An 18226-nucleotide genomic window follows, 5' to 3' on the forward strand; every position below is an offset into this window, starting at 1 on the left:
CAACAACATTTTATTGAGTCTTAAAGTAAATAAATATGAAATTGGTCACTGGATCCTTGATCTCTGGACATAAATAAACTACATGGTGGACACTGCAATACTCCAGTCCAGAGGACACAAATTAATGGATCAGAGTCTCTCACTGCTGGCAACACATCATGTGTCTGTTCAGGTCGTCCTTTTGTCCAAATCTTTTACTACATTTAGAACAGCCAAATGGTTTTTGTCTTCTTTTTTCTTCATTTTTTCTTGAATTTCTTTTAGTAGAATGCACCCTAAATATTGCCAGCATTATATCCGAGGGCTCTTGCCTTGAGGTATTTCTTCAGGTTCATCTTCATAAGTCCCGTCGTCCCCACCTCAACTGGTATTATATGCATTTCTTTCAATGACCATGTTGTTCATACGTTGTTTTTAAGGTCTTAGTATTTCATGATTTTATTTATTTTTTTGCCCTTTCAGTCCTATTAAACCCAGTCATTGGGGACTGTTACATCAACAATTTTGACTGTTTTCTCTTAACAGGGTTAACTTAAATGACAAGATCAGGTTTTTTTCCCACCTCCTTCAATATATTTTCCTCCTGGGATCTGAGATTTTGTCCTGTATGAATTATCATATGTCTGTTCAGACTGCTCTTTAGTCCAAATCTTTTACCACATTCAGAACAGCCAAATGGTTTTTGCCCTGTATGAAATATCATGTGTGTGTTGAGGCTGCTCTTTCGTCCAAATCTTTGGCCACATTCAGAACAGCCAAATGGTTTTTGTCGTGTATGAATTATCATGTGTGTGTTCAAGTTGCCCTTTCGTCTAAAGCTTTGACCACATTCAGAACAGCCAAAGGGTTTTTGTCCTGTATGAATTCTCATGTGTGTGTTCAAGTTGCCCTTTCGCCCAAAGCTTTGACCGCATTCAGAACAGCCAAATGGTTTTTGTCCTGTATGAATTCTCATGTGTGTGTTCAAGTTGCCCTTTAGCCCAAAACTTTGACCACATTCAGAACAGCGAAATGGTTTTTGTCCTGTATGAATTATCATGTGTCTGTTCAGGCTGTCCTTTTGTTTAAATCTTTGACCACATTCAGAACAGTGAAATGGTTTTTGTCCCGTATGAATTACCATGTGTTTGTTCAGGTTGCCCTTTTGTCCAAATCTTTGACCGCATTCAGAACAGCCAAATGTTTTTTGTCCCGTATGAATTATCATGTGGGTATTCAGGTTCCACTTTCGTCCAAATTTCTGACCACATTCAGAACAGTCGAACGGTTTTTGTCCTGTATGAGTTAATGTGTGTGTGTTCAGGCTCGCCTTTTGTCTGAATCTTTTACCACATTCAGAACAGTCAAATGGTTTTAGTTCTGTATGAATTATCATGTGTGTGTTCCGGTTGCCCTTTTGTCTAAATGTTTTACCACATTCAGAACAGCCAAATGGTTTTTGTCCTGTATAAATTATGTTTGTGTTCAGAATGTTCTTCTGTTTCTGTCTTTTGCCCCAATCAGGACAGCTAAATGCTTTTCTGCTTGCTTGCCTCCCCCTTTGTTGCTTTGAGTTGTTCATGTGACCATATGTTTTTCCATATTTAAAGCCTTTCAATTGTTTCTCATCAATGTTGCCTGAACGAACAATATTGGTATGTTTTTGACAGTTAAAAGGTGACTGAAGTTCTCTGATCTGTTTCCAATCACAACTGTCATCAGTCTCAGTTCCAGAGCTGTCTGAACTCCTGCCACTGATATCTGGTTGTAAATGCCTGTTTGGACCTGAGTTACTGGCTGGTTGTGGTCCTCCATCGTCCTCTCCATCAGATGAGTTGCTGCCTACAGGCTCAGACTCTGTGCTCTCATCACTTTGGCTTTGATGAAGCTGTGATGACTCTGGTTTTTCATCATCATTTTCACTCTTCGCAGGCACGGCAGTGAAACCAAACTTGGTGAGATCTACCTCCTCCAGCTGCTGAAGCTGCTCTCCCTGCTGACTTATCCGCAACTTTTCTTCTTTAATGTCCTCCTGGTCACCACTCAAATTCCATTCCTGGTGTTCAAGGGGAGTTTCTTCTTTAATCACCAAGAACGGCTGCATGTCTGTAAAGAAACAATTAAATTAACAATAAAGTTTAGAACAACACTCAAAGTAGCACAGTGGTGAGTTTGACCTGATGACAGCAAGTTATTGCACTGATGGAACTGATAAAGTGGAAATGTACATCAGGAGTTATTGTTTTACATTTCACACATACTTTGAAGGTCATGTCGCACTGAAATCATAACAATTTAGATTGAGGCTGTCAGTGATTATCCAATCATCCACTGGGATTACTTTGTGCACTTCCGTGACTAGTTTCAAAGTACGAGGTCTGTTAGAAAAGTATCCGACCTTTTTATTTTTTTCAAAAACCATATGGATTTGAATCACGTGTGATTGCATCAGCCAAGCTTGAACCTTTGTGCGCGTGCGTGAGTTTTTTTTTCATGCCTGTCGGTTGCGTCATTCGTCTGTGAGCAGGCTTTGTGTGAGCAGTGGTCCACCCCTCTCCTCGGATTTTTATCGCGAATAAATGTCTGAACGATTTGGAGCTTTGCTGCATCAATTTTTTCCAGAAACTGTGAGAGACCTCCAGGTGGTAACCATTCGGAAAATTCAAATGGCTTTGAGGGACGATTTTATGGGGATTACATAGATTAAGGAGTGCTCCAGCCGGTTTAAAGACCGCCCACAGCTGCTGAGAGCGCGCCGCGCTCCGAGCGCCAATCGACAGGCTGAAACAACCAGATCATTTCCAATGTGAAGGCTTTGTTGATCTGGGACGTCGTCTGACTTACACAAAAATGGCAGGAGACGTGGACATCAGTATTTTTTCGGCACATTCCACTGTTACAGGAGTTTTTTTTCATGGAAAGAAAAGCGGACAGATGTGGCACAAAACCACCTCCGTGTTGGTCTCACAGGACGGCTTTGAGATGGCTTTCAGACAGCTTTCGGTGGGTTTTCAGTCGTGTGACTAATCGAGAAATTGTGGATGAGCCTGGACATGCCAGAACATGTCCTGTGAGGCTTCATCACGACGTTGCTTTGCGCCATGCGGCTCCACCGCGACGCGCGGAATTCCTCCGCACATCTGTCTCAATGTGCCGAAAAAGTGCTGGTGTCCACGTCTTCCGTAATTCCTGTGCTAGTCAGAGGACGTCCCGGATAAAACACAGCATCCAGGTTGGAAATGAACGGCACATTCCACTGTTACAGGAGTTTTTGTCATGGAAAGAGGAGCGGAGGAATTGCGCATCGCGGCCACTTGGCGCAAAGCAACGCCGTGATGAAGCCTCACAGGACATGTTCTGGCATGTCCAGGCTCATCCACAATTTCTCGATTAGTCACACGACTGAAAACCCACCGAAAGCTGTCTGAAAGCCATCTCAAAGCCGTCCTGTGAGACCAACATGGAGGTGGTTTTGTGCCGTGCCATGAGTGGCATGGTGGCGCATCCGTCCGCTTTTCTTTCCATGAAAAAAAACTCCTGTAACAGTGGAATGTGCCAAAAAAGTACTGATGATGCGCACGAAGGTTCAAGCTTGGCTGATGCAATCACACGTGATTCAAATCCATATGGTTTTTGAAAAAAATAAAAAGGTTGGATACTTTTCTAACAGACCTCGTATACGGCATTCGCAACAAACAGTATTTGAGCGTTTCCGACAGCAGGGACGTAGATTTTAAACGTCCCAGTGCACACTTGAATGGAATGCATCTCCCAACATTGAGAACTGAGCCACAGATTAATTCCAAACTTAAAACATAAATGTGATGTCGTGTTTTGATGATTCGCTTTTAAATGATAACTGTTCATTTTAATTTAGTCACAGTAAAAACATAAGATTTAGTGCACCTGCATGGCCATTAGTCATAAACGCAGCCTGCTGAAGTTGAACTGAATTGAATAATATTTATTTTGAACATAACAAAAAATAAATAAATAAAACAACGTAAAATTAAAGTTAGTTCAAAAAGGAGTGAATAGTCTAAACTTGTCTAATCCCACCCCTTCTCTCTGTATAACGATTTATATATCAATCCCTGTTTCCTTAAAAATACTACTGTTGACAATCATGATAATAATAATACTAATAGCGACAATAATACTAATAGTAACAATAATAATAATGATACAATTTTAGAAAAAAGACAAATACATAAGAAACCCGACAAAACAAAACAACAGAAACGATAGACCCAACTAACAATGAACATAAATAAATCCAAAAAACAAATATAGAAATAAATAATCTAACAGTTTCCCCTGAACACCTAGTGACTCTCACACCCCCACTTCATCCCTGTATCCTGTGAAAACACATTCTTTACATTTTGTTGTAAACTGTTGAATGTTTGGACACCGCTTTAACTCCTCATTTATACCGTTCCACAGTCTTACACCACAGAATGAAATGCAAAATTGTTTGTTTGTCCGAATTTTGTTCATTTTGAAATTGTATTTCCCTCGTAATTGATATCCTCCAGTCTCGATCCTTGAATAATTCCTGTATGTTTTTTGGTAAAAGGTCATTTTTTGCCTTGTACAAGATCTGTGCTGTTTGGAATTTTACTATGTCTGTTAATTTTAATAGTTTTGATTTTAAAAAGAGTGAGTGAATATGGTCTTGATAGCCGATATTATGAATGACCCGCATTGCACTTTTTTTGAAGAATAATTAGTGATTTCATTGAACTCATAGTTATTACCCCAAATTTCTACACAGTAATTGAAATACAGTAAGACAATGGAACAGTATAAGATGCGGAGTGATTTATGATCCAGAACATGCTTTGCTTTATTTAACACTGAAATGCTTCTTGATAATTTGGTTTGTATATATCTGATGTGTGGTTTCCAACTGTTTTTCTCATCTATTATTAGCCCAAGGAATTTATTTTCATTAACCCTTTCAATCTGCACCCCATCTATCTGTATTCGTACTTATTCAATGGTTCTGCATTCCCAAAGAACATTAGTTTTGTTTTATTTAAGTTCAATGACAATTTGTTTCGGTCAAACCATATTTTCAATTTGTTCATTTCTTCAGTGATTTCCTATACCATTACTTTTAAATTCTCCCCAGAACAGAAAATATTCGTGTCATCAGCAAACAACACCAGTTCAAGTATCTGTGACACCTTACAAATATCATTAATATACAATATGAATAGTTTGGGCCCCAACACTGACCCCTGTGGTACCCCACAAACAATGTCCAAACATTCAGAACTGACATCACCCATCTTAACAAACTGCTGTCTCTGTTGTAAATAGCTTCTATTCCAATCTGATACAATACCTCTGATGCCATATCTTTCCAGTTTTTTAATTAATATTTCATGGTTGATTGTGTCAAAGGCTTTCTTCATGTCAATAAATATTCCAACTGCATATTTCTTTTGTTCAATGGCATTTGTGATTTCTTCAGTTGCTTGTATTATTGCCAATGATGTTGTACTGTTTGATCTAAAACCATATTGGTTATTGGAGAGTAATTTGTGCTTTTCAATGAATATATCTACTCTATTATTCAAGACTTTTTCTAGTATTTTGGAAAATTGTGGAAGTAAAGACACGGGTCTGTAGTTGTTGAAATGATGCGTGTTCGCAGTTTTGTACAGTGGAATGACAAATGACTAGCTATTTTCATCTTGTCTGGGAATGAACCAGTTTGAAATAATAAATTACAGATGTTAAAGGTTTTGAGATCCCTTAAATTACCTCTTTTACTATTGTCATATCAATGTCACTATAATCAGTTGATTTTTTTGTTTTTACATTTTTTTAACAATATCTAATATTTCTTTCTCCTCCACCGTGTTGAGAAACACTGAATTATAATTTTGTTCTATCAATACATCCATGCTTTTCCCAACTGCCCCTGGATCAGAGATTTTTCCTGCAAGATATTATAGGCAACTCTGGATGGTGCTAAATAAAATTATGGCTTGTTCATGAGAAATGCAATGCAAATCAGCAGTTAGGCTTCATTATTTTTGAACTAGGGCGCAGCTGTTCACAAAGTGGTGATCCTCGCCCCATCTTTGCTTTGAACGGCCCAATGTAAGAAATCCTTCTGCGTGTCCAGGCAGCCTGTGAAACACAACTTCATGGTCACAGAGATGCCCCACATCCATGTACACAGCGGCCGTAAACCAGCATCCTGTCACACAAACAGCAGCGTCACCACCCTTTAGGCTCAAAAATCTGACAGAAACAGTTCAGAAGTGTGAGGTAAAGTGTGTCATCTCCGGTCTGTATATCCTCTGTAAATCCGAGCCATCAGTTTCTAATGAAAGCTCAGAAGCGTCGTTATTGGACAGAGCAGGTTTGTTTCACTCTGTTGGTCAGTCACTGGGATAAAATGTACATCACACACTTTGAAATGCTGAAAATTGCTGACGAACATGTTTTCCGGAAATGCACCTGCTGATGCTTAGAGTGAGGGAAATAATTACCAATAAAATGCTTCAGCGATCAATAATTATGAGTGCATGTGCGTGGAGAGACGTACAATAATACGAGGGTAGGATGAAAAGTTCTAAGGCTCCCCATGAAGGAGTAATGCATTAACTGCATTATAGTGAGCCTTAGAACTTTTCAGCCTACCCTCGTAAGTACTTTAATGTTGTCTTGCTAATTGGGACATTAAATAATGTGACATGTCCTTTAACTGGACTCCAACATAATGTCAAAATTCATGAAATATGGCATCAACACATCTATAGTGAGATTATAACTCATTAAACAACAGTCATCAGGTGACATATCACCCCCCGCCCAGTCCCAACACATCAGTAATACAAAATGTTCTGGTTCTTAAGATATCGTGCTAACAAGGGTGGCAATGATAATATCTTAAATAGCTCGCTCACTGTGACCTTGACCAAGGTACTGTAATTGACTGGTGTCACGGGATCATTAAGTACACCCTTATGCTAAATATGAATGGTTCTTGCGATATCACTCTAACAAGCAAGGACGGATAGAGGGACACACATGCTGATAACTATATCCCCCCCCATATTTCATACCGGGGGGATAAAAATATACAGTGTTCGTGTGTCTGAGCGCCTTGGGGGAGCACAAATTGCGGCAGATCAAATCACCACCGCCATTTACATGATTTACAGCCAGACTGGAGACAAAGCACAATTTTTTCAAAGGACTGACCATTGATCGTCTTCTTTGTGTCGTAAATTTCACAGACTTTCAAGCAACTTTGTGTTTCACCATTTTGGCGTGGTCAGGGAGGCATCGTTTTCCACGTCAAGTGTACTTCAATCAGTCATGACACCAGATGCATTCTGTGATACCAGACAATTCCAGCTTCCACGCGTATTCTGAGAAATAATCTCCGAGTTCATACTTTTCCTCCAGCCCTAACCATTTAAAATTGTTTTGGATTTTGTCAGTCAGTGCAATATTATCAAGTGTCTACATGTGGTCCAGCACTTTGAACAAAAATGAGATGTCAGTCTTGTCCACATGGAAACAAGACATAGCACTGCTTCAAGAAATATCTGAGACCAAACACTCAAACTGCCTGAAAATGTTGGAGTGTGTGATGCTGTAACACTTCCACAAAAATGGAGGAGACATGTTTTTTGTGCAGAACTGGTGTAAGGACCTAATCAATGTCACATCAGAAGGCTAGAACTTTAATGATCATCCAAGACAAAAGAAAGTTAAAACACTATTAACAACGACTTGTCATTAATGATGAGCGGCTGAGGTTGTAGAGGTGAGGCTATGACATCGTGTTAGAAATATGACCAATAAGATGTGCTGGAAGAAATCCCATCAAGAGGAGTATGCGCGAGCTGATCAAAAGCATGAAAGCAATCATTAGCAGTGAAGCCACAGAGCCAAAAATCAGTAAAATCAGTAACACAAACAAAGCTGAGTGAACAGCTCTTCTACATCTCTTCTGTAGAAGAGATCTGGAAAATGAAAAACAGCATCCAGCCCTTTACCTCTTTTGTTCTCTTCTTTTAAATGACTCATTCTTTCTTCCTGGTCTGTGATTGTTCCTTCATCTGCAGGTGTTAGCTGTAGTTTCAACATGTCCCTCAGCTGCTGGACTTCAGACATGTTTGCAGAAACACTTTAAAACACACAAAAGAAAGAGTCAATGACAAAGTGGAGGAAAAACTAAAAACAGGCTGATTTAAAGGAAAAGTAAACCCACTTATAAAATACAGCTGGGAAGATAGACTGTGCTATAAACTAATGATTGATACATATCAATGAAAACAAGGAGCTCTGAAAACAAGGAGCTCTGTTATAACAAATATCCGCCTCGAAAGTTGACATTTAAGCAAAATTCGACAATTTCATAAATGCCGCCATTGACACAATTTTAACCAATCAGGAAAAAAAAAAACACCACATCACTTGTGGCTCTGTTGTGACGTAGTATGGACACAGATGGCAAACAAGACAGTGTAAAAGTAAAAGTAAGAGTCCTCTCTCCCTCTCTCTCTCTCTCACTGTCTCTCTTTCACCCTCTCTCTCGCTCTCTCCCTCGCTGTTTTCCTGCTGAGCAAACACAAAGCCTTTCAACTGTAAAATAAACTAAATTCATCAGTGCTCATGGGAGTAACAGGATATGCACTAAAGGATTTTGGTGGTGAATCTCTGATTGGCTGTTCTCTTCATCAGCGCTCCAAGCGAGCTGCGGGTTCACAGGCACATCTTCGATCGAGCTAAGAGCCGGGCAGAAATTTGCCATTACCGGTGGATTAAAACTCGTCTCTCGTGCGGTGTGCAGAAGAAACAGCTCGCCTTGAATGCAGACACCCCCCCCCCATCTTGCCGCTCAGCAGTAGACAGCATGACAGAGGTTTCACAAGTTCCTCTCCAGTATCAGAAAATCCCACAGGTTGGATCAGGCAATGCCGATCCGCAAATGACCTCAGTATCGGAACCCAATACCGATCCGGGATATTGACTGCCGCTTGCCTGCTGTGCCCCTTCTGTACTGAAGGGTAACACTGGCGAGTTGTGAACCTCTGTGCCCATGTGACGTCACACATCGCTGTTATCGCAGCCAACATGGCCGCCTGCTGCTGGCTTTAGACCAGCGGTACAAAAACGCTCTTTACTTTAACATAAATGATCACACATGCCTACAACTTGTCATATGGGCTCTCAATATCATAATCTACCAACCAACTCAGAAATTATCAGTGGGTTTTCTTTTCCTTTAATCATCTGCTGCTGCTCTGCTGCCCAGGCTGACCAATCTCAAGTGTGAGACAACACCGAAATGTCCCTGTGCTGGGACAGACGTCCTGAAGCAGGACACACCAACCCTGATCTCAGAGATCACCTGACATGCACGTTTTCCATATGCACCTGCTGTAACCTGCTGAACCAGCTGATTAGAGCGAGAGAGAGAAAATATTAATGTCCATAAAAAATTAAATTATTGTTATATAATTAATTATTGTTAAAATTAAGTTCTCTGAACTAACACAGTCAGTGACCAGGAAGAGAAAATAAAATAATGAGACAATCCACATTCTGTGGCAAATTAATGTGACAATTTCATTTTCAATGAGACATTTGTGAAATATTGTGGCAACAAATATATAACTTAACTTTAATGTAAAACTATGTTTTTAGTTTTAATTTACATATATATTATATGTTTAGTTGCCTCAATGGTCAAACTTGCAGCCTTGTTGAATGAATTTAGTTTTCCAGGTTTGTTGAAAAAGTAATTCAAAGGCTCAGTTTGGGCCAAATGGCAAAAAAAAAAAAAGAAAAACAAAATATCCCCTTAGGTTCCCTTTATTGAGAGAGTAGCATCAACTGAGAACATGGCACCATTTTGGGGCCAACCGTGCTGAACTGCTGAATGAACCTTTAATGTTTTCAACATTTTTTTTTTTATTATTTAACCACACACAGCAATACATCCAGGTACAATCAAAACAAATATAAAAATACTTAAGCTATCAAATTTACATGTTGAAATGTCCTGTAGTCATTCCTCAAGGGTCAGTTCTTGTCCCAATTTTATTTTCCTTATGCATTAAATCTCTATCCTACATCTGCCCAACTATTCATACACTGATGTATGCAGTCATTTTTGCAAAGGCTCAAAACATCCAAGAAGCCTCAAGCATATTGACATCCACTTCATCCAATGTCCAGGTTTGGCTTACTAAACAGGGTTTTCCCCAGACAATGGAACAACGTTGCGCCATTATACTCTTATGACAGCATGTTATACTGTGCCATGCTGAGATATTTTAATCCAGCCAGGCTGTTTGTGCTGAACGGACTGCTGCCTGCTCGGCCCGAGCTGAGCAGAGCCACAGCTCAGAGAGTAAAAGAACAAAAACTCCTTCAAAGTCTTCCAATAAAAAGAGCTCCTTCTGCCTGCATAGTTAGTGACACATTAAGGTTTTATTTAACAGAAGAAAGCCTTCATGTTTCCAAAGTTTGCTCAAATAAGCCGCAAATCAGCCACATGGGGTGTGCAGCCAATACATTCTGAGTGCCAGTCTCAAGCCCGGATAAATGAGGAGGGTTGTGTCAGGAAGGGCATCTGGCGTAAAACAAGCCAACCCAACTATGCAGACTAAGAATTGAATTCCCATACCGGATCAGTCACAGCCCGGGTTAACAAAGTCCGCCACTGGTGCTGTTGCCCAACAGGGTGCTGGTGGAAATTGGGCTACTGCTGGGTGAAGACGACGAAGAAGAGGAGGAGAAGACTGCCACAAACAGCGGGAGAAGAAGAAAACTAGAAGGGTGGAAATGAGAGTGGGGACTTTGAATGTTGGTAGTATGACTGGTAAAGGGAGAGAGCTGGCTGATATGATGGAGAGGAGAAAGGTAGAAATATTGTGTGTGCAAGAGACCAAGTGGAAGGGAAGAAAGAGCAGGAGCATCGGTGGTGGGTACAAGCTGTTGTACCATGGTGAGGACAGGAAGAGAAATGGTATTGGGGTCATTTTAAAAGGAAGAGTATGTTAAGTGTGTTGGAGGTTAAGCGAGTGTCTGACATGGTGATGAGTGTGAAGTTGGAAATTGAAGGGGTGATGATGAATATCATCAGTGCATATGCCCCACAGGTAGGTTGTGAGATGAAAGAGAAAGATGATTTCTGGTGTGTGTTAGATGAGGTGGTGGAGAGTGTGCCCAAGCATGAAAGAGTGGTGATAGGAGCAGACTTCAATGGGCATGTTGGTGAAGGGAACAGAGATGATGAGGAAGTAATGGGTAGATATGGTATCAAGGATAGGAATGGGGAAGGACAGATGGTAGCTGATTTTGCAAAAAGGATGGAAATGGCTGTGGTGAATACCTACTTTAAGAAAAGGGAGGAGCACAGGGTAACATAAGAGTGGAGGAAGGTGCACTACATTCTTTATAGGAGATGCCAGCTAAAAGAAATCAGAGACTGTAAGGTGGTGGCAGGAGAGAGTGTTGTTAGACAGCATAGGATGGTTGTTTGTAGGATGACTTTAGAGGTAAAGAAGAGAGTGACAGCTCAACAAAGGATCAGATGGTAGAAGCTGAAGGAGGAAGACTGTTGTGTAAAATTTAGCAAGCAAGTGAGAGAAGCAATTTTGGACAACTGGAAAAGTACTGCAGATGTGGTGAGGGAGACAGCTAGGACAGTACTGGGTATGACATCTGGACAGTGGAAGGAAGACAAGGAGACTTGGTGGTGGAATGAAGAGGTCCAGGAAAGCATAAGGAGAAAGAGGTTGGCGAAAAAGTTTTGGGATAGTCAGAGAGATGAAGAAAGTACACAGGAGTACAAGGAGATGTGGGGTAAGGCGAAAAGAGAAGTTGCAAAAGTGAAGGAAAAGGCATATTGAGAGCTGTACAAGAAGTTCAATAGTAAGGAAGGAGAAAAGGACTTGTACCAATTGGCCAGACAAAGGGACAGAGCTGGAAAGGATGTGCAGCAGGTTAGGGTGGTAAAAGATACACATGGTAATGTGCTGACAAGTGAGGAGTGTGTGCTGAGAAGGTGGAGTGAATATTTTGAAGAGCTGATGAATAAAGAAAATGAGCGAGAGAAAAGGCTGGATGATGTGGTGAGAGTAAATCAGGAAGTACAAGAGATTAGTAAGGAAGAAGTGAGGGCTGCTATGAAGAGGATAAAGAGTGGAAAGGCAGTTGGTCCAGATGACATTCCAGTGGAGGCATGGAAATGTCTAGGAGAGATGGCAGTAGAGTTTCTAACCAGATTGTTTAATAAAATCTTGGAAAGTGAGAGGATGCCTGAGGAGTGGAGACGAAGTGTGCTGGTTCCTATTTTCAAGAACAATGGTGATGTGCAGAGCTGCAGTAACTACAGAGGCATAAAGCTGATCAGCCACAGCAGGAAGTTATGGGAAAGAGTAGTAGAAGCTAGGCTTAGAAAACAGGTGAAGATCTGTGAGCAGCAATATGGTTTCATGCCGAGAAAGAGTACTACAGATGCGATGTTTGCTCTGAGAATACTGTTGGAGAAGTACAGAGAAGGACAGAAAGAGTTACATTGTGTGTTTGTGGACTTAGAAAAAGCTTATGATAGGGTGCCAAGAGAAGAGCTGTGGTATTGTATGAGAAAGTCTGGAGTGGCAGAGAAGTATGTTAGGGTGGTGCAGGACATGTACAAGAATAGTGTGACAGCGGTGAGATGTGCAGTCGGAATGACAGACTAATTCAAGGTGGAGGTGGGATTACACCAAGGATCAGCTCTGAGTCCTTTCTTGTTTGCAGTGGTGATGGACAGGTTGACGGATGAGATCAGACAGGAGTCCCCATGGACTATGATGTTTGCAAATGACATTGTGATCTGTAGTGAGAGTAGAGAGCAAGTTGAGTCTAGTCTGGAGAGGTGGAGATATGCTTTGGAGAGAAGGGGAATGAAAGTCAGTCGAAGCAAGACTGAGTACATGTGTGTGAATGAGAGGGAGCCCAATGGAATAGTGCAGTTACAAGGAGTAGAAGCGGTGAAAGTAGATGAGTTTAAATATTTGGGGTCAACTGTTCAAAGTAATGGAGAGTGTGGTAAAGTGGTGAAGAAGAGAGGGCAAGCAGGGTGGAGTGGGTGGAGAAAGGTGGCAGGAGTGATTTGTGACTGAAAAATATCAGCAAGAGTGAAGGGGAAAGTTTACAAGACAGTAGTGAGACCAGCTATGTTGTATGGTTTAGAGACGGTGGCACTAACAAAAAGACAGGAGGCAGAACTGGAGGTGGCAGAGCTGAAGATGTTGAGATTCTCTTTGGGAGTGACAAGAACAGACAAGATTAGGAATGAACATATCAGAGGGACAGCTCAGGTGGGACGGTTTGGAGACAAAGTCAGAGAGGCGAGATTGAGATGGTTTGGACATATGCAGTGGAGGGACCCAGGGTATATAGGGAGAAGGATGCTGAGGATGGAGCCACCAGGCAGGAGGAGAAGAGGGAGGCCAAAGAGGAGGTTCATGGATGTGCTGAGGGAGGACATGCAGGTGGTTGATGTGACAGAGGAAGATACAGAGGACACGGTGAGATGGAAACGATTGATCTGAGTGGCTAACGGGAACAGCTGAAAGACAAAGAAGAAGAAGAAGCCGCAAAGACAGTGTGAGAGTGACAAGTCTCTCGTTCCCTCACAGTGAGAGAGAGAGTGTGAACAGCAGATGCTACACGCTGTAAAAAAGCAGCAAAACAATTTTAATCGATCATCTTCACCACACAGCTTCAGAGTAAAGTGTGAAAAACTGATTCAGAAAGTTTTTCCATCTAGGATTTCATCTTTAAAAGAGCAGATTTACTTCTTTACTTCTTGCAGAAGTATTTTTTTGATTTTATTATTGTTGCTTATGCACCAATTACACCAGATCAAATTACTTGTATGGGTGAACTTACTTTGCAATAAATGTGATTCTGATTTGACAATCAAATCAGTCCAGGTTTAGCTCTTGTTCAAACAAGACAATTAGGGGTTATATTGTTTTAAAAAGTATGCAATCCCAATCAGAAATGATAAAAAAACTAAATGTCAACATGACAGAAAAACGCTGCCTGTCTTACTGGATTAAAGGTACAGTGTGTCATTTTTGAAGAGGAGAGCAAATGTTATGTCCATCAAACAATGTGTTTTAAAACTTTTCAATGTTATTTATTTTATTAACTTAGAAACATGCAAAAAAGAACTTTGATATTATAACATAAGTGTCATTTTTGTCTATTATTCTTGGTTTCAATGTATTTAAAATCAGTGGAAATGACTCGCAACACGTGCTGCCTCGGGTGATAATTGCTAACAGCACCGCTATACTAAAATTTTCTGGGGAGAACCCTGCTATATCATGCCTCCTGTTGAACTAAAAAAAAAAAAAAAAAAAAAAAAAAAAGGTCAGTATGATGCTCACTAAATATCTTTAAATTTAAAGCACTCTGGCATCTGAGTATAAATATCTTTGAGTCATACTTGATTTTACCTTGGCAGATCAAAAAGGTGGTGAACTCCATTAAATTTAACATGCATAATTTTAATCATATCAGGCACAGCCTGACGACGAACACAGCCAGGACATTCCTATACTCAATGATCTTCAGTCACAGTGGCTACTGTCTAACCAGCTGGTCCCTCACATGTGCCTCAACTCTCAAGCCCATTGAATCTTTGCATAAGACATCATTAAAAATATTTGATAAGAAGCCGCAATCATATCATTATTGTAATATCTTAGATAAACACGTTTTTTTTTGTTTTGAAAACTACACAACAAAAATATAAACGCAACACTTTTGGTTTTGCTCCCATTTTGTATGAGATGAACTCAAAGATCTAAAACTTTTTCCACATACACAATATCACCATTTCCTTCAAATATTGTTCACAAACCAGTCTAAATCTGTGATAGTGAGCACTTCTTTGCTGAGATAATCCATCCCACCTCACAGGTGTGCCATATCAAGATGCTGATTAGACATCATGATTAGTGCACAGGTGTGCCTTAGACTGCCCACAATAAAAGCCCACTCTGAAAGGTGCAGTTTTATCACACAGCACAATGCCACAGATGTCGCAAGATTTGAGGGAGCGTGCAATTGGCATGCTGACAGCAGGAATGTCAACCAGAGCTGTTGCTCGTGTATTGAATGTTCATTTCTCTACCATAAGCCGTCTCCAAAGGCGTTTCAGAGAATTTGGCAGTACATCCAACCAGCCTCACAACCGCAGACCACATGTAACCACATCAGCTCAGGACCTCCACATCCAGCATGTTCACCTCCAAGATCGTCTGAGACCAGCCACTCGGACAGCTGCTGAAACAATCGGTTTGCATAACCAAAGAATTTCTGCACCAACTGTCAGAAACCATCTCAGGGAAGCTCATCTGCATGCTCGTCGTCCTCATCGGGGTCTCGACCTGACTCCAGTTCGTCGTCGTAACTGACTTGAGTGGACAAATGCTCACATTCGCTGGCGTTTGGCACGTTGGAGAGGTGTTCTCTTCACGGATGAATCCCAGGTCACACTGTTCAGGGCAGATGGCAGACAGCGTGTGTGGCGTCGTGTGGGTGAGCGGTTTTCTGATGTCAATGTTGTGGATCGAGTGGCCCATGGTGGCGGTGGGGTTATGGTATGGGCAGGCGTCTGTTATGGACGAAGAACACAGGTGCATTTTATTGATGGCATTTTGAATGCACAGAGATACCGTGACGAGATCCTGAGGCCCATTGTTGTGCCATACATCCAAGAACATCACCTCATGTTGCAGCAGGATAATGCACGGCCCCATGTTGCAAGGATCTGTACACAATTCTTGGAAGCTGAAAATGTCCCAATTCTTGCATGGCCGGCATACTCACTGGACATATGTCACCCATTGAGCATGTTTGGGATGCTCTGGACCGGCGTATACGACAGCGTGTACCAGTTCCTGCCAATATCCAGCAACTTCGCACAGCCATTGAAGCGGATCATTACACAGGCCACAACTGACAAACTGATCAACTCTATGCGAAGGAGATGTGTTGCACTGCATGAGGCAAATGGTGGTCACACCAGATACTGACTGGTATCCCCCCCCAATAAAACAAAACTGCACCTTTCAGAGTGGCCTTTTATTGTGGGCAGTCTAAGGCACACCTGTGCACTAATCATGGTGTCTAATCAGCATCTTGGTATGGCACACCTGTGAGGTGGGATGGATTATCTCAGCAAAGGAGAAGTGCTCACTATCACAGATTTAGACTGGTTTGTGAACAATATTTGAGGGAAATGGTGATATTGCGTATGTGGAAAAAGTTTTAGATCTTTGAGTTCATCTCATACAAAATGGGAGCAAAACCAAAAGTGTTGCGTATATATTTTTGTTGAGTGTATATAACACTTAAAAGAGCTTACTTAGTCTTCAAAACTTTTAATGGCCTAGCTCCACCCCTCGGGATACTTCATCTAGCGCCACTCCTCTTGCGGCCCTGCTGCCAGAACCATTCAAGCATCCAACTGAGGCAACTGTCGCACCACCTTTGGCCAGATGGCCTTATCTGTCAATGGTCCTTTCTGGAACACCATACCATCCACTGTTAGGGAATACCCCACTTTTAGTACTTTTAAAAAAAACATCTGAAGGGTTGATGTCCACCCAAACCTACCATCACAGTTAGTAGAACCTTGGACATTGTGTAAAGGGCTGGGAATGTGATGCAATCTGTGTTGTAGCAGTGTTGCTGAGTACACTGTGTTTAATATGATTTGTTTTTGTATAATTTTGTGTTTTTTGTTTTACTATTTTTGGAATTTGCCTGTACCATCTGGCAGGGGGACTGACAAGGGAAATCAGCCTATGTCTGCAATTGTGTACATTTACGTTCTTATTTTTATTTATTTTAAAAACAAAATGTTCATTAATTATGTTGTCCCTCTTAGAAAATAAAATTAAAATTACATGAATGTACAATTTATGATGATTTATTTAATTAATTTAAAGCCTGATTTATGGTTCTGTAACCCTGTGTCATGCAATGACGTGCGTGACCGTTTTAAAGTTCTCCGTCACTGGATTATGCTTTATTATGGATTAATTTGACCCACAACAAGCTTTTCTTTCTGCAATCATCACCTCCAGTTCAAAGGTAAGCTGTACAATTTCCTCTTTTTCTGACTCTGTGTTGTAAAGTTGCGGACTTTTCTGCCAAACATATGTGATCCCAAAATGTAATCCGTGTGCGCACTGCAGAAACTATTAAAATATGAGAGGAAAGCGTGAAAGCATTCAAGTGTCAAATCACAGCCTTTTTCGCTGTCTGATTTAACAGGTGCTGTGGGTCCAAGTCTGAGCACAATTTGAAAAAGAAAAAAAAAAAACAGTCAGGCTTTTAATCTGGAAAATGACTCGAGTCCCACATTTTCCCAAATTTTTCTTCTGTTTAGATCTGAAGGGAATCTGTACATCTTGAAGCCCTTGTTGTGTCTATTTGTGCATCCAAACGCACAACAACCCACATTTTCAGCAAATAAATAAAATAGCTGGATTTACATGCAGACAGCTTAACAGCTAATGCTATTTTGAACCCAAGATGGCACTATGAGCCACATGACCATTTTTTTTTTTCGACTTGTCATGTCACTACTCTCTGAATAAAAAGACTCTAATCCCCCCACCCCAACTACCACCACCCTGATGATCAATTTTGATTTTTACTGTGATACATAATTTGACTGAAGCCCAGAGAAACCATATCAGATTGAAAAATCAGACTAAAATAATGTCATGTTGTAGTAAATACACTCTCAAAGCATTTTGTAATTTGACAATGATTTGGTCCCAGTGTCAGAAACGAGGAAAAACACTCTGAAGCTCTGATCTTGTGCCAAACATCAGGGGGACTCCTCCTGATATAGATCTTGCAGAGATAGATGTACATACAGTAGAGGACACTGAACAGCACAGTAATACAAGCAGAAAAACAGCTGAAGCTCACAGAAAAATCCGACAGCAATAAAATAGAGTCAGCCAATCACATCTACTGCTCACACCGAGCAACAACAAAGACAACTGATGATGTCATGTAGCCTAGCGGTGGGCGATATAGCCTCAAATTTAGTCATGAGACTCTATAACTCGTCCCACTGACACTCCTTAAGATAACAGCTGTCCCCTCCCTGTCTCACTGTGTCTCCTCATGGTTATTTTTATTATCAGGCAGCATGGGGGTTAGTGCACTTGCTTCC

At 41.0% G+C, this 18226-nt stretch overlaps 1 long non-coding RNA gene across 1 annotated transcript in view; it reads right to left on the reverse strand.

Annotated features, from left to right (window-relative positions):
• Nucleotides 1-1309: 1309 nt before the first annotated feature.
• The window catches only part of LOC117507580, a 71840-nt gene continuing 54923 nt past the window's right edge, over nt 1310-18226 (reverse strand). The window contains exon 2 of the long non-coding RNA XR_004559766.1: nt 1310-1443. This is a non-coding gene — a long non-coding RNA (uncharacterized LOC117507580). The remainder of the gene's footprint in view (nt 1444-18226) is intronic.

Source organism: Thalassophryne amazonica, chromosome 3 (genome assembly GCF_902500255.1).
Source record: "Thalassophryne amazonica chromosome 3, fThaAma1.1, whole genome shotgun sequence".
NCBI classification, from domain to species: domain Eukaryota; kingdom Metazoa; phylum Chordata; class Actinopteri; order Batrachoidiformes; family Batrachoididae; genus Thalassophryne; species Thalassophryne amazonica.